This window comes from Acipenser ruthenus, chromosome 13 (assembly GCF_902713425.1).
Source record: "Acipenser ruthenus chromosome 13, fAciRut3.2 maternal haplotype, whole genome shotgun sequence".
In the NCBI taxonomy this organism is placed as follows: domain Eukaryota; kingdom Metazoa; phylum Chordata; class Actinopteri; order Acipenseriformes; family Acipenseridae; genus Acipenser; species Acipenser ruthenus.
The window spans coordinates 15,473,612-15,489,236 of NC_081201.1; the positions used below are offsets into that span (position 1 = coordinate 15,473,612).

The following is a 15,625-nucleotide window of genomic DNA, read 5'->3' on the forward strand; positions in this document are numbered from 1 at the left end:
CCTATCATCTTTTTTAAAAAAGTGTAATAACCCCCTGCCTGAGGGACAATGGCATCTTACATAGGTAAAAAGTTCTAAAATGTCCATCTTTAAAATATCCCAAAATTTCCAATAAAATTCTGCCGGTAACCCGTCGTTCCCTGGTGTCTTATTTGCTTTAAAATAATTTTATAGCTCCATCCACCTCCTCCATCTTAACTTCCTCTCCCATACACTGTTTCTCCTCCTCCTGATAAAATCCTATCCACACCTTTCAATAAAACCTTTAAAATTATTTTCATCAATTATTTTCTCATTTATATAAGTCCTTTATAAAATTGCTCCGCAATGCCACACATTTCATCTTTGGATTCTTTTAAAACACCTTTTTTTATTGTTTAAACCACACTATCTTGTTGTGTTCCACCACCTTTTTAAAAAAGAACCTAGATAACTTTTTCATTCTGCTCCACATGCTCGACCCTGCTCAAATAGATAATCGCTTTGCTTTTCTCCTCAGAGATCTTTCATTTTTTGTTTTAGTGTCCTAATCTCTCCCCCACCTCAAAACCAGCTCGCAGAAAAGTAGCCCTGCATACCTTTTCTTTCCTTTTAAAACCTTTTCCCTCCCTGCTTTAATAAAAAATTTCCTACTCTTCACTTTCACCACCTCCCACCATTCAAACACAGGCTTGCACATCTCTTTCAACGTGCTCCATCCTTTATAACACTGTCTGAACCTTTCACACACTCTCTCTCATCCTCTAGGAGCTTCACATTCAACTTCCATACACCCCTTCCAACAGTCACAGGCACTCCACAATCAAGCTTGGCACACAATAAAACATAGTTGGAATAAAACACTGGGTCTAAAATGAATTGGCTACATTTATAATCTTTGGATAGAAACATAAAATCAATACGTGATTTTCTGTCCCCCTGTGCATTAAACCAAGTGTGCCCATGGAATATGGAACCCATTCCATACTCCATTAATGTCCATAACTTTCACAGACCCCACTGTGATATCGCAGTAGCTTCAATGTCCTCCACTCTGACATACGGGTTAAACATTTTAACAAAAAGTGGCCTTGCTTCTCTTTGAAACAAAGCATCCACTGCAAAAAAACAAAATGGCCCCTCTCCTCTTCGGCTCTCACATATGCCAATTAGCTTCCTGCACAGTTCCTCAGTGCTCCAAAGTTACATCAAAAACTTTTCATTCCTTGTCTCTTGCACACAAAAAAATGTCTCTTACCGGAATCTTCAAAGTTCTCAACATAAATCCTCCCACGAAATCTCCTCTTTCAAAAGTCTTCTCCCGATCCAGTAACTGGAATTGAACCATATTTCGAATTTTCGGCAGTACTTTCACCATTCTGCCTCGCAATCCGTTCTCCAAGCTCCAATCGCCTTCTCTACTCGCTTGATCTGAGCAAAGAGGCCGAGAAGCGATGCCCACAATGGTTTTGACCAAACGCCCCGGGCGCGGCCGCCCGTCGGAGCTGCTGGGGTACTTACTTCTTGGACTGAGGGGAAAAATGGGAAGAAAAAAAAGGTTCCAGGCTCCAATTAACACAGCCGCTGTTGTTGTGCTCATTCTGTTTTTAAACCCATGTCGAGCCCCACCCCGAGGGGCAGGGCTAGCCAAAAATTGCATTGAACTCATAAATGCTCCTCTCTACGTAAATCTTTAGTAAAATACTCTTTTATTGAGATTTTACATTTTTTACATTTACACCCATTCGTTTTTTCATTCATTTTACATTTCTTTTAAAGATGACATTCATGCATACAGACATACATTTTGTTTTAAAAGCATTTAAAATACATTTAAAAACACCAAGACAATTGTGCTTTGTACATGGTTAAAACAGACACAGATTAAAATCAACATGAAAAAAACCTGTGCTGTTTTAAAAGTGACTGGAAATAAAGAACCATCTATAAAAAACCAGTGCTTGTGAGGGCCGGGGAGTGCTCTCTAAAAAGGTTCAAAAGTGAACATAAAACAGAACAATAAAACTATAGAACTAAAACAGGGACAGGGGAAAAGGGACAGTGTGTAAAACAGTGAGTTAAAATTCTATAATTTTAAAACGCTTAAAAAGTAACTTTTAATAGCTAACATTAAAAATCTTTTAGATACAGAAAACAAAACCAAATCAAATAAAACATTCAAAATAAATCAAATAAAAATCCATAAAACTGAAACAAAAAGACTACATAAAACCAGGGCACCGTTCAAAAACGGTCATGCCAGCTAAAAAGGGCGGAATGCTGGCATGACAAAATAAATAAAAGGCTTAGCGGTGCCCCGTAGTCCCGCTCCTAGGAGCTAGCGGTTCCAGTTTTTTCCTTCATTCCATCTTCACGTCCTGAAGTCCGGCGATCCTCCACTCCGCGCAGGCCTTGTCCTTCCCGAGGGTCCGGATGTCCAGAATTACAAAGTCCTTAATAAGAGTTTGTGCCCTTCTGGTCGTGGTGATAGTGTCTAGCTCCTGCTTGTGATAGACACAGACGTTACGGCCCTCCCACAGGATCTGCTTGACAACATTGTTGACACGCCAAACGCACTTAGCTGTGCTGGTAGCGATTCCTCCCGCAGGCCCATAGAGCACAGTCTCAGCGGTCATCTTGGCCGTGTCAGCAAACCTGTTTAGGAAGACAGAGACAGAGAGCCAGACACTGCCAGCCACATCACACTCCCAGAAGATATGGGCTGGTGTTTCTCTCTTGCGGCACTTTTGCATAGGGGCATGTTTCTACTTGGGCTAGTCCCCTCCTGAACATGAACGCTCGAGTGGGGAGTGCACTGCGGACGGTGTTCCATGCTATATCCTTCTGGACATTACTGAGGCAGCTGTGAGACACATTCTCCCAGATTTTTTGGCTTTGGGTGAGGGAGAAAGTAGCTACTTTTTCAATTTCCTGGGAACCGGCAAGATATTTAGTTACAGCCTTGTATTCCCAGGAGGCCAATTTTGCTTTATCGAAGCCCAATTTATATATAGTGTCCCTTAAGGTTCTATAATACAATGGGGGGGTCCCAGGAGTACGGCACGGTGTTATCAATAGTGCAGAGGCCCAAGGCCCTGAGACAGGAGGCAAAATAAAAACGATTCATGTAACATACCTTCCTGTCCAGGGCCTGGATGTTCTTGATAGTTTGCGTGAGCCCCTGCACTCGGGTGAGCTGCACAACGTCCGGGACCCCCTTGCCTCCCTTCTTGTCGGCTTTACTCAAGGTGGCTCGCTTTACCCGCTCCATCTTGCTGCCCCAGATAAAGCGGTGGATAATGCGGTCCACCACTTTTTTGGTGGTCCTGTCTGGGGGAAAGATTTTTCCTACATAAGAGAGGATGGGGAACAGTATAGACTTGGTTATTAATACTCTACCCGTCATTGTTAAGGATCTTGTGCTCCATCCGCCAATCTTTTTACGGACCTGGTTAATGGCCGCCGTCCAGCTCTGGGCCCCCGAGCTATTGTTCTCGAAAATGAGGCCCAGAATCTTGATTTTGTCCTTTTTGACAGGGTACATGTCCGACAGTTCCCTATCTACCTGCCAATTTTTAGACACGTAGACTTCGCTCTTGGACTTATTAATCACTGCCCCGGTCGCCGTGCAGTACTTCTCAAGGATATTACTAATCCGAGGTACCGACAATGTGTTGGTGCAAATGAGTGACACATCGTCCATATACGCTGTTGTTTTGACCTGGACCCCGTTGGATCCAGGCAGCTGGAAACCAGTTATATTGGTATCCCTACGAATTGCCTGCAGGAGGGGTTCAATGCACACGACATATAGCAGTGGGGATAGTGGGCAACCCTGTCTGACCCCTGACTGGATAGATATTTTACCAGTCAGGTGTCTGTTCACCAAGACTCGGGTACTAATGTTTGTATAGATGGTTTTAACCCACTCCCTAAGTCCAGGAGCGAATTTCATCTGGTCCATCACTTTGTACATATATTCATGGCTTACCCTATCGAACGCCTTCTCCTGGTCAAGGTTGAACAGGCAGAGGGGATGGTTCCGTTCTCTAGAATAAGCCAGAATGTCCCTTGTTAACATTAAAATATCGGTGATGGACCTCCCTGGGACGCCACAAGCCTGGTCGGGGCCAATGACCAAAGGGAGGTGTACTTGTAGCCGGAGCATCAGAGCTTTGGCTAGTATCTTGTAATCCACGCAAAGGAGGCTGATTGGGCGCCAATTCCGTAGATCTTTAACTTCCCCTTTCTTATGAAGGAGAGTAAATACACTCTCCCGCATAGAAGGGCCCAACCGCTTCTCCCTGTAGACCGCTCTGTAGACCTCCGCTAAATGGACTTTTAGCGTGTCCCAAAAAAGATGGTAATACTCACCCGGGATGCCATCTGGACCTGGCGTCTTACCGGTGTTCATGGTCTTAACCGCCTGGGTGAGCTCCTCCAGCGTGAGTTCTGGGTCTTCCTCCTCCTCCTCCTCCTCCTCCTCCTCGTCCCGCACTGAGTCAGGCTCCAACTGGCTCAGGAACCACTCTATCAGGGTGTCATCTGTAGCTTTGATGTTATATAGGTCCCTATAGAAGTTCTCTACCACTTTTTTCACTCCCTCACTATCCTCCCCCTGCTGTCGAGCATGGAGGACATCAAGTGCCGCTTCTCCCTCGTTTTCTGGAAGAAGAAGCGGGTACACTTCGTCTTCCTCCATTTTTTGCACTTTTGCATTGTGCATGACCTTTCGTTGTTCCTCCCTACAAAGCACTGAAAGATCTAGCTTGGTCTGGGCTATCTCGTCGCTTACAGGGAACCCCCGAAGCTGAAGCAGGCTCAGACGCTGGAGGGCAGCATTCAGGTGTTTATATTTGGCCCTCCTTTCTTTTGCTTTCCTCTTGCCTGCTGCTATGAAATAACCCTTAGTTCTCATTTTGACCATCTCCCACCACTCTATAGGGGAGTTGAACAGGTCACGCAAAGTGGTCCACTCAACAAGCCTGCTCTTATAGGCTGCAGCTATGGAGGGGTCGTCGAGTAAGGAGGTGTTTGATTTCCAGACCCCTGACCCCATCTGGGAGGTCTGAGGGACCTGCAATGTTACCTGCAGGAGCCTATGGTCAGAGAAGAAGACGGCCTGGGTGTCTACTGCCATCTTCGTAAGGGAGCTGGTATGCAGGACGAGATCTATAGGGGAGAAGGAGGTCCCAGATGAGCTCACCCAGGTAAAGGGAGGCACCAGGTCCTTACCTGCATCACACAGGGAGAAATCAGATATTACGGAGGACAAAACTCTACTAGAGCGGTCGTTGCGTGGCCTGCTCCGGTCTACGTCCCTTAGAGCACAATTGAAGTCACCTGACACGATGACGGGTACGTTCCCCAGCAGGAGTGGACGCAGCTGTGGAAAAAATTGAACTCTTTCGTTTTGGTTAGTGGGTGCGTAGACATTGACCAGTCTGAGGGGAGTGTTGTTGTATGTCACATCCACGCTCAGAATTCTACCATGTTCTACCTCCCTGCTGCTGCGGGAGGTAATAAATGGGTTTTTAAACAGGATACCTACTCCGTCGGCTCTGGCTATGTTGGAGCCCGACCAGATGGAGTCCCCCAGGGTCCAACTCTCCTTCAGGTCCCTATAATCAGGGCTCAACGAAATACCACACTCCTGCAGAAAGATGATATCTGCTTTCAAGTTAGCTAGATAGTTTAGTACATCAAATCTTTTTTGTGTCTCCCTGATGCTCCTGACATTAACAGACACACATATCAGGGCCATCAGGGTAGCTAACAAGAAAAGGAGTCGCTGCGTCCACCCCATAGCGACTATGATTGGGAGGTCGGGACACTCTTCCTACTCTTAGCTCTACGCTTGCTTCGAGGGGGCTTGGGCTTATTTGCAACTCCCATCACCCCTGAGAAGGTATTCACTGCTGCCTCGTCCAAGAAGGCACCGTCTTTGTATGCACAGTACGTGGAGTTGTATGGGCTATTCAACTCCCCACAAGGTAAGTCTGGTGGAACTTGCTCAGGGCCCCTCGGAACATGTGGGTCAGCTTTGTCCTGGGGGGTGACAGACAGCCTTCTTTGGCTGTTACCGTCTGTTGAATTGGAGCTGTTAGCAGACTTCTGGCTTACCGCGTCCAGGGGTATTCCCATGTCCTCCGGTGCTGTATCTAGGAGGACCTCTAGGGGGCCCCTGGTTTTGCCCATACAAGGGAGGGGGTCAAGGATGTTTTGAAGGGAGGCCCTTCGCTTGAAGAGGGTCATTGCTACCGAGGTACTGCTGGTCAGGGAAGGTGTTGACCCCGACCTCTCCCTCTGTGCATTAGTGAACACCTCTTCTGCGAGGTGTGCTAGGGTTTGTGTTAATGACTGGGAAGGCTGGCTGGGGATGCCCTGGCTGGCTGCTACCTGCCCACTAGGCGGCAGTGTAGCCGTCCCACTCGCCTCCGTCTCTGCCTGCGAGGGCAAGACTGGGGACTTTGTGTGGACATTAGCTGGTTTTGGATCTATGGGGGCCACCTGCAACTTGCTGTCTTTGATCTTTATCTTCTTTCTTCCCCCCCCCCCTCGTCTCTACCCTTTCTTTTCCCCACCCTCGGCTGGTTCTTCACTCCCTTCCCCTCCTTCTCACTCTCACTTTCACTGTCGCTTTCGCTTTCCTCCCCCACGGACTCAATCCTTATGGCGTCATAATGAGAGCCGAAGGGGAGTGCTGGCGCTGAGAGGGCCCTACTCAGGAGTGGGGGCGCTGCTGGGTCCGGGCTCCCTCCCTGCTTCGTGTTCTGTATCAGAGGAGCTACTGGAGGAGCTAGTGGAGTAGCTGTTGAACTCTCTCTCTGGGCTGGGGGAAGGGGTCCTCGTAAAACGGGACATGTCTCGGGTGAGGGGGGTGCTGGTGATGATGATGGTGGTGATGTGGACTGATCTTTGTTACTTGCTCCCTCTTCCTGCTCAGGCTTGCTCTGGCCATGTTGGCATAGGAAGAGGGGCAGTCCTTAAACAGGTGCCCCTTCTTTCCACACAAATTGCACTGCCTCTCTTCTCTGCAGTGGCTGGTCTCGTGCGGGGCGCCGCAGTTCCTGCACTTGACTACAGTACATGCGGCCGCCAGGTGTCCTAATTTCCCCACATTTCCTGCAGAGTTTTGGCATCCCATTATAGAATACCAGCCCTCTGTTGGGCCCTAACACTATGGAGTTTGGAATGTGGCGAACGCCTCCAATGCCCGATGGATCTACATTGAGGCGTACCAGCCACTTTCTGGCTCCTGTCCAAACCCCATCTTTGTCAGTAATTTTCCTCCCTTCTGATGACACCCTCCCATAGCGGTTAAGCCATGTTGTAATGTCATAGTCGCTAACAGCCTCATTGAAAAATTGGACAGTAACAACTTTCATTTCTCTGTCTGTCAGTGCATCCACACAAAATTCTTTGTATGGAGCGAGATATTTATTCTCCCCCCCAAAAGGACCACATTTCTTGTAACTTTTGGGGGTTCCTAAAACTGACCTCAAACACTTCCTTAAGCCCTGGCAATTTCACCAAACAATTCACGTCAGAAGGGGAAAAACCCATACCCCTCTGAAGAATGGTCCGGCTGAACTCCAGTCTCGTCAGTCCTGGTTCCGTTTCCTCTTGCTGGGTCCTTGTGAAGCGCACCGCATTGTGCCTCCTGGTCTCCTGGGTTGGCCGGAACGCCATCCTTCAGCTGGCTCTTCCGATTGGGGTGGGAGAAGCCTCTGGACGTCCGGGTTGTCTCTCTCTGCGGAAAAGAGACAACGTAAGCAGCAAATCTGGGCAGTTGAAGGAACTATTACTTTAGTCCCTGAGGAGATGGTCGCCTCGCAAGAGGGACCCCCTCCCCTGGTGAACGGTGTCCTTTCCTGGCGGAGTAGGGGGCTCTGCTTGGCACCGAGACCACGCAGGAAGAATCGTGGCTGTGACGCCTCCTCGGGGTCCGGAGCCGCCCTCTGCTCCTCCCAGATGGCGCCCTCTGCTGGGCGCCGGCTGCTCTCTCGGTCTGGATCTCGATCACGATCAAGGGCTGGGGATGAGGTCGTCTAGGTCATCAAAGGGTCCTCAAAGGTCGTCTGGATGGTAGGTCCTCCTTCTCTCGAACTCCAGGCACGTCTGCAAAAGCCGGAACCGCCTGAAAAAGGAAAACTGCTCTCAACAGTCAACAAAATCTTGAAAGACCCTCGGCCTGGATTGGGCAAGCCAAAACCAGACTGAGCATTAGTCTTCCAAAACGTTGCCGAGCTGAAGAAAAGCCAGTCAAAAATAAAAAAAAGTCTGTTCCTCTTCCCTCGAACAAACCTCTCACAGACCCTCAGAGGGAGCGGGCAATGCCACTACCCTCTAAGCCTTAGTCCTTAGAAAGATTTATTCGAACTGAAGAGAAGCCAGAGTGTGGCTTTACTGGCAGCCCAGCCCTTCCGGCCGGCCCAAAGGCCTTCTCCTCTACCCGGCGGCAAGGCCAAACAAAACAAAACAGGGAACTCTTCCCAAAACGCAAGTTCCGTTCGGTCCCGGCAAAGGGGCGATTTGCTGCTGCTGCCGCCTTGAAAGCGAGGGCTCCTTGCCCCACTAAACAGCTCCGTTTCTGCTTTACCGCTGCGCTCGTCCTCCTCCTCCCACGAGCGCAAGGCCTTCTGGGTACACTGGCCTGCTGCGTGAGCAGAGCAGACTGTCCATCACTTAGGCAGACCTGCCTGCCTTATTTGGAACAAACAAACAAAAAACCAACAAAAAGAGCGGGAAAAAATACAACCCAGAAAAAGGGAGAGGCTGGCACTCCTCTCTCTCTCTCTCTCTCACTCTTTTTTGACCTTTCTTGTGCACCGTTCCCGGAGGTACTGCAATACCGGGTCGATGCGTGGAGTGGACGGAGCAAGCCCCGGTTCCATCTCCTGCTTCCAAAAATCAATTTAATATAGACGGGTCCCCCTATGGGGGACGTATCAGATATTAAACTGATAAGAACAGATTTTTTTTTAATAATGTAAAAAAAATACACACAACTCACAAAACACACTTAAACATCACACATTAAAATTAAAAAAAAAAAAAACTATAACCACAAAAGAACCACACTTGTATACAACAAAATCATGAACAGAACCAACACATTACAATTCTTATACAATAAAAACACATTACATATCACATTACATATTCCCCTATATATATATGCACCAGAAACATAATCCCACATATAATCCCATCCATAAAACCTTTCTACAGGATAACATGTGCCCCTAACAATATGCCTATCCTACTTCTAATAAACAAGCAGCAAGATCTCATCCCACGCCAGTAGCCCACAGATCTCCACGTCTCCATTCCTCAAGCCTCCATCTTCTCTTCATCTCTTGTCAGCCAAGTCGCAAAGCGTCTTTTAGGACATAGCTCTCCATCTGACTTAGTCCCATTTCAAGAATAGCCTGGGCAGGCAGGCTCATGCCCTTCACCACCAAACAGTTCCTTGCCTTCCAAATTGCATCACACAGACAGCGTATTAGGACCCACAGCATGCCCCACTGCACTTTGCTCAGTTTCTCTTGGTCTTTCTTCGGGCTCCCATACAGCACACGCTGCCTATGTATTGGCAGCTGTCCCCGGAACAAATCCAGGACGGAGCCTGCCTCACTCCACACCTTCTGCGCATCCAGACATTCCCAGAGGACGTGACCGAACGTTTCTTCCTCTCCACACTTCTCTCTCGGGCATCTGGGTGACCTCCCCAGATTACGTGCATGCATCACCGCTCGAACTGGCAGTACATCGTGGGCTACCAACCAAGACAGATCTCTATGCTCGTTCATCAGGGCAGGATGGCTCGCGTTCTGCCACACTTCTGGCGTCTCGTCTAATACAAGGCCATGAACCGGACACATATCCCCATTATCCTGCAGAAAATTAAACAGATTTACCATTAGCCACTATTTCTGCCCTACATCCTTCCAGCTCCCGGGACACCACAAATCTCGCATAATGATAGAGCAGATCAAAGGCTGTTGGCACAGACAAAGGCACGGCCATCAACTTTAATTTCCTCAAATAGGAACTAATATAGAATCTCAGAAAGCAGGCCCCTTTTGACACACCATTCAGACACATAGCAAAATGCAATGCACAAAACTTTGACATTAAAAACGTCTGGACATCTGGCAACCCTTTCCCCCCCTTTAATTTATCCTTCCTCACCACACTCCTCCTCACTCTCTCCCATTTCCCCTGCCAAAAAAACTAAACACAGCTCTGTTTAGCAGCGTCACCACATTCGTAGATGGTGGGAACACGACCGCCACATACAACAGTGGCAATATTACCCCCTTTACCACCATCACCCTCCCCTCCATCGTAAGCCCCCTCAACCTCCAAAACCCTAGCTTTTTATTGACCCTACTTCCCACCTCCTCCCAGTTCTTACCCCCTGAGCCATTAGCATCAAATTTCACCCCCAGAATCTTAATGCAGTCTTGCTTAACTTTTAATTTTATACTACCCCTCCCGTCCCACTTCCCATAGAACATTGCCTCTGATTTCTCCTGGTTCAGTTTAGACCCAGACGCACGACAAAAAACATCCGCTTTCTCCAATGTCCTCTGAATGGACAACTCATCCCGACAGAGGACATTGACATCATCCATATACAAGACACATTTAACCTCCTGCCCCCCACTCCCAGGAATAGTTAACCCTTTATACACTGGGTCCCTTCTCAAAGCTTGTGCCAGCGGCTCCATACAACAGATAAACAGGAGCGGAGATAACGGACAGCCCTGACGGACGCCACATTCCACACTAACTGGATTTGACAGACACCCATTTACCAATACCCTGCTATACACACCCTTTATATAACAGGCCCACCCAGTCTAAAAACCTCTTTGCAAACCCCATTTTTCACAGAACACCAAACATGAACTGATGCGAGACCCGATCATACGCCTTTTCAAGATCTAAATTTAGTACACATAATCGAATTCCTCTGTCTCTCGCGTAACAGATGACGTCTCTCATCAATACCAGGCTGTCCGTGATATTCCTACCTGGAACGGCACAAGTTTGATCCGGGTGGATAACATCCCCCAACACATCCCTCATACGTCGAGCCAACAATTTACTGAACAATTTAAAATCCTGGTTCAACAATGTAATTGGCCGCCAATTTTTCAGCTCAGCCTTATCCCCCTTTTTAAAAATCAATGTAATAATGCCCTCTCTAAATGAGGGTGGAAACTCCCCTCCCTCCTCCCCACACTCCTGAAACAAGGCCAACAGATCTGGTGCTACCAACTCCCAATTCTTTAAATAGAACTCCACAGGGAGTTCATCCCCCCCCCCCGGTGTCTTGCCCAGCCTCACCCCCCCCGACCACCTCATCTAACTCTTCCCTCGTAAAATCTTTGTCCAACTGCCCTCCATCCCCCACCTCCCGCTTCAAATGTCCTAACACCTCCTCCATAACCCCCATTTCAATTTCTTTCCTTACATAAAGGCCCCCATAAAACTCCTCCACCACCCTCAACAGCCCCTCCGTAGTCTTAACTAAAGCTCCATCCCTCCCTGTCATAGTCTATAAATTTCCTCCCATCCAGCACCTTTTTAAAAAAATACCGACTACACTTTTCATTTTCCTCTAAATGCTTCTCTCTGCTTTTAAATAAGAGCCCCTTCACCCTCCTTTCTACCACCCCCTTCAGTCTCTTTTTCACTCCCTGATCTCTTCACTAAAGTCCAGCCCTGCATTATACAGTTTAGTTAAACTCTCCAGCTCCTTGAACAAAACCTTCTCCTGCCTTCTCTCCCTCTCTGCCTTCCTCCTCCCCGCCCAAATAAAGAAATGTTTCGTTTTCTCCTTCACCAGATCCCACCACTCTGCCTGGGACCCACAAAGGTCCTTCAAGGGCTGCCACTGACCATACTGCTCTCTAAACACCTCACACACCCAATCATCCTCCAACAACTCGCAATTTAACTTCCACACACCCCTCCCTACATCCACACAACCTGTAAGGTCAAAAGCAGCTTTCAGCGCACAGTGGTCAGAGAAAAACATTGGCACCAGCACACACGCCTTGCACGCCACCCTCTGTGAGACAAACACAAAATCAATCCTGGATGCCTGGGTCCTATCCCCTTTCACCCAAGTGAACCCTCTTTCCCCCACATTGTTCACTTTAAAACAGTCCACTAGTCGAAAGTCCTCCACTATTTCTTTTAGCACTTTACTAGATTTATCCAATTTGAACCCCTTCTTTATCTCTCGCCTATCCTCCACTGTTAACCCACAGTTAAAATCCCCTGCTACAATAAGCGGCCTGCTCCTCACTAATTTAACCCTTAAATCTTCAAATAAACTAGCCCTCCCCTCCACCTCTGGCGGAGCATACACATTAATTAAGCTAAAACTTTTCCCAAAATATTCCGCCTCCACCTCCAGCACCCTACCTTTTTCAATCACTCTATGATCTTTAATCATAACCCCCTTATTTTTAATCAAAATTGCTACCCCATCTGATTTATTATCATTTGACCCGGACCACACAGATGGCCCATAACCCCACCTCCCCTCATAAGTACTATAGTCCTCCAACCCAGGGATACCACACTCTTGCAAACACAATATATCACTTTGTATCCCACTCAAATATGACAACACCATCGTACACCTATCACGACTTTTAATACTCCTAACATTTATAGTAACCACACTCAGTGCCATTGCAAAACAAGCTAACAGCCATACACATACAGAATCCTTCATCATGGTATATTTAAAAGGGGCTCCTGCCGGACCCTCCTCTTGCTGTTTTCTGTTTTTATTCCTCCACTCCCTCATAATATCCTCAACGGAAGGTAGGTTTTCTAAAACCCCTGCATAAGATCTTCATTCTCTGCAGTCCCTCCTGACATGGCTTGCATCTCCACAATTGACATTTTTTTGAATTTTTGCACTCATAGGAAAAATGCCCTTTCTCTCCACAATTTAAAACATCTCATCTCGTCACAGTTCTGCTCACTGTGCCCATACTTTTGGCATTTCCTACAAAACTGGGGTTGACCTGAATATAGGATGTAACCATTAACCCCCTCCACCCTACACTTTACAGGAGGATGTAAAAAGCCCTGATGTCCATTCGGATCTTCCCTCAGGAGCACACTATATTGTCTCTGCCCATTCCACACACCCAAACCATCTCTCCTATATCTTGGCCCAGAAAGAATATCTACATATTTCCTCAGAAACCAATTAACACTTTCATCAGACACATTCATGTCAAACAAGTTAATTGTTGGAACTCTAAAATTTGTTTCTTTCTCTAGACTGCACCTTAAATTGCTTCAAAGGTTCCACATTTTCTTTTTCCTTACAGGCCTTTAATAGAGATTTAAAACTCAGCTCACCCATCATGGCGACATCAAAGAATTTTTCCTTCCCGTTCAAGAATCTCCTCCAAATTGATGCTCAGCAACTCCATAATGATGGTGCGTATAAATTCTTCTGTTTCTGGCATTCCTTCATCTTCCTTTCCACTCCAATCAAATCTTGCGGTGTTCTTCACTCCAGCCATGTTGTCTGTCCTCTATCCCTAGCTCGGAACTCTCAACAATCTAGAGCTGCGGTCAAGCCACTTGCTTTAGATCTGCGCCAAGAGGCCGAGAAGCGATGCCCACAATGGTTTTGACTAAACGCCCCGGGTGTGGCCGCCCGCCGGAGCTGCTGGGGTACTTGCTTCTTGGACTGAGGGGAAAAACGGGGAAAAAGAAAAAAAAGGTGCCAGGCTCCAATTAACACGGTCGCCGCTGCTGTGCTCGTTCTGCTTTTAAACCCATGTCGATCCCCACCCCCACCAATCCTTCCCAAACATAATACAATCAGCAGACATTATATCTACATTAGTTATAGTTTTCAAAAACTGAGACGCCAAATTTCAAAAATTTATAGCAAAGACATATTCCCAGAACACGTGCCTTGCTGTTTCCACCCCTCCACAGTCCCTAGGACAAGCCGCTGATCTAGCACATCCATGTCTGTGTAATCGTTCCCTCACTGGGAGTCTGTCATGCGCGCACACAACCAGGCAATGTCATTTACATCATTCCCCATATGCTTTGGTTGCAATCTCCCCCAATCATGTTTTACCTGTGTTTCTTTATTTTTATCCGTCAATTTCTTTTTTACTACATTATATATCTCTTTATGGTTTAACAAGGTTTCCTTTCTCCCACATTCAGGATGTGCCTTTAAAAACATTTTCATATGCTCATATATCCAGGGCCCCTTTTCAACTTTTGGAGTATCATTTAAGACTGGCCACACATTTCTTACTGCAAAGGCAAACCACATCTTCACAAAGAAAGCAGCTTTATGATGTATTTCCCCAGCCACCATTCTACACATATTTTGCAACAATATACAATCTAGCTTCACGGGTATACAAGGTACTCTCCTTCCTCCTTTATCCACAGGTTTATACATCTGTTCCCTTTGCATCCACTCATACTTCCCTCCCCATAAAAAACAGAAAATAACCCGAGTGATCTGCAATTTAATCCTTATTGGTACAGGGTATACCCCTGCTAAATAGTTTAAAGCAGGTAATATATCACTCTTAATTACCAACACTTTCCCACTTACAGTTAGTTTTCTTGATTTCCAAATATCCATTTTTGTTCTAATTTTTGCCAATTTTTCTATCCAGTTCTTTCTCCCCATTTTCTCTGTAAAATTGCACCCCCAATATTTTAAGTCCATCTTTACATACTTCAAATCCATATGTTAGTATCTTATTATGATCCCAATTCCCCCACAACATAATAGAAGACTTATCCACATTAACCTTTGATCCTGATGCTTTCCCATATATTTCTGTTAATTCCACAGCTCTTTCTATCCCCCTTTCTGTTGTCAAGAAGAGAGTGGTGTCATCTGCATACTGTGATATTTTTAGTAACTGTCCTTTACCTCCCGGAATATGTATACCTTTTATTATTTTATCACTCCTCACCAATTCTGCCAAAGGTTCAATAAATCACATACAGTAATGGGGATAATGGACATCCCTGTCTTACTCCTCCCCTTTGCATAACTGGCTCACTCAAATGTCCATTTACATTAATGACACTATATACATTCTTATATAGAGTCTTTATCCACTTTATGAACCTTTCACCTACATTAAACCTCTTTAAAATTTCAAAACAAAAGTCGTGGTTTACCCGGTCAAAGGCCTTCTCCTGATCCAAACTCGGTATCGTTAGTTGAAGGCCCCTATCCGTCACCCAATAAATTACATCTGTAATAAGTTGCAGATTCATAGAACTTTATCTACCCTTTACACCACAGGTCTGATCCCCATCAATTATTTTTGACATCACTTTACTTAGTCTATTTGTTAGTATCTTTGATAAAATTTTGTAATCTACTGTTAAGAGAGTAATTGGTCTCCAGTTCTTGATTTCCTCCTTATCATCTTTCTTAAAGATTAAACTTATCACCCCCTTCCTCATAGACTCACTCAACATTTCTTCCTTTATAAATGTTAACTAGGTCTTTTTTTATCACTTCCCAAAAGGCCACATAAAATTCCTTAGGAAAACCATCTCCTCCCGGGGTCTTATCTGCTAAAGAAAACAAAGCTACTTT

At 46.3% G+C, this 15,625-nt stretch overlaps 1 non-coding gene across 1 annotated transcript; it reads right to left on the minus strand.

Annotated features, from left to right (window-relative positions):
- Positions 1 to 8,800: 8,800 nt before the first annotated feature.
- On the minus strand, positions 8,801 to 8,982 carry LOC117418671 (U2 spliceosomal RNA). Its single transcript, XR_004546856.2, has one exon. It is a non-coding gene; the product is annotated as a U2 spliceosomal RNA (small nuclear RNA).
- Between the last annotated feature and the right edge of the window lie 6,643 nt (positions 8,983 to 15,625).